Source organism: Phoenix dactylifera, chromosome 6 (assembly GCF_009389715.1).
Source record: "Phoenix dactylifera cultivar Barhee BC4 chromosome 6, palm_55x_up_171113_PBpolish2nd_filt_p, whole genome shotgun sequence".
Taxonomy (NCBI): Eukaryota; Viridiplantae; Streptophyta; class Magnoliopsida; order Arecales; family Arecaceae; genus Phoenix; species Phoenix dactylifera.
In genome coordinates this window covers 9,027,477-9,028,649 of record NC_052397.1, presented here as the reverse complement: position 1 = coordinate 9,028,649, position 1,173 = coordinate 9,027,477, and the positions used below count along the sequence as shown (strand labels likewise).

At 39.0% G+C, this 1,173-nt stretch overlaps 1 pseudogene; it reads right to left on the bottom strand.

The window, feature by feature from the left end:
• Positions 1–625: 625 nt before the first annotated feature.
• On the bottom strand, positions 626–723 carry LOC120111245 (annotated as a pseudogene).
• Positions 724–1,173: the final 450 nt, after the last annotated feature.

The window sequence follows — 1,173 nt, the reverse complement described above, 5'->3', positions numbered from 1 at the left end:
TATTGTTTTAGGATGTCGTTTTAGGGTATCTTTAGTTGGTACTTATATTTATATTTATTTTAAAAAAATATAAAAAAATTTAATTAAATTTTGTATGCTAGGTTGGAATAGGGATGACACCGGTCGATTAAGTCGTACAACTTTAGATCATCCCTTAGGACACATCCTTGAAATTCCTTCGCAGTATCTCACACCTTGTGAGATGGCAAATTTTTCTGATGATGTAGGAAGTCACCATGGTGATGAAGGTAGACCCCCAGTTATGACACTTCGACAATACTTACATCCCACTAGGACTAGTCAACCTTCATGCATGATTATTCCTAAAAATGTAGGACACTTTGAAATCAAACCAGGAGTAATTCAATTGCTGCCCAAGTATCATGGGATGGAATCCGAGAACCCTTATCTTCATCTTAAGGATTTTGAGGAAATTAGCATCACATTTAGAGTGCCAAACGTACCGAAAGATGTCCTTAAATTGACCTTGTTTCCTTTTTCCTTAAAGGATAAAGCCAAAACGTGGCTGAACTCCTTGAGACCTAGATCGCTAGGAACATGGCATGATATGCAAAGAGAATTCCTGAAAAAATTTTTTCCCGCACAAAGGACTAACTTTTTGAAAAGGCACATTAGTAATTTCCAACAAAAAGACCATGAAACATTTTATGAATGCTGGGAGAGATTTAAAGAGTTGCTCCTCTCTTGTCCTCATCACGGGTTTGAAACATGGAGAACCATTAGTTTCTTTTACGAAGGGTTGTCTCCACAGTTAAAACAATTTATAGAAACTATGTGCAATGGTCTATTTCTGGAAAAGCAACCCGATGAGGCATGGGACTATTTAGACTCTCTCGCAGAGACTGCACAATTATGGGATACAGGGGATAGAGTGAATAAACCTTTACCTAAGCCTACTAGCGTTGGACATGGGGGCCTTTACAACCTTAGTACTCAGGATGATATTCAGGCTAAAATGGCAGCCCTTACTAGGAAGGTAGAGGAAATTGAACTTAAAGGATTGAACCCGTCAAGACCGTAGAACATAACAGCGAGCGTTGTAGGATTTGCGAGATGCCTGGCCATCTCACCACTGATTGCCCCACAATACCCGCATTCAAGGAAGTCTTGCACGATCAGGCCAATGTTATGAATACCTATTAAAAATCTTTT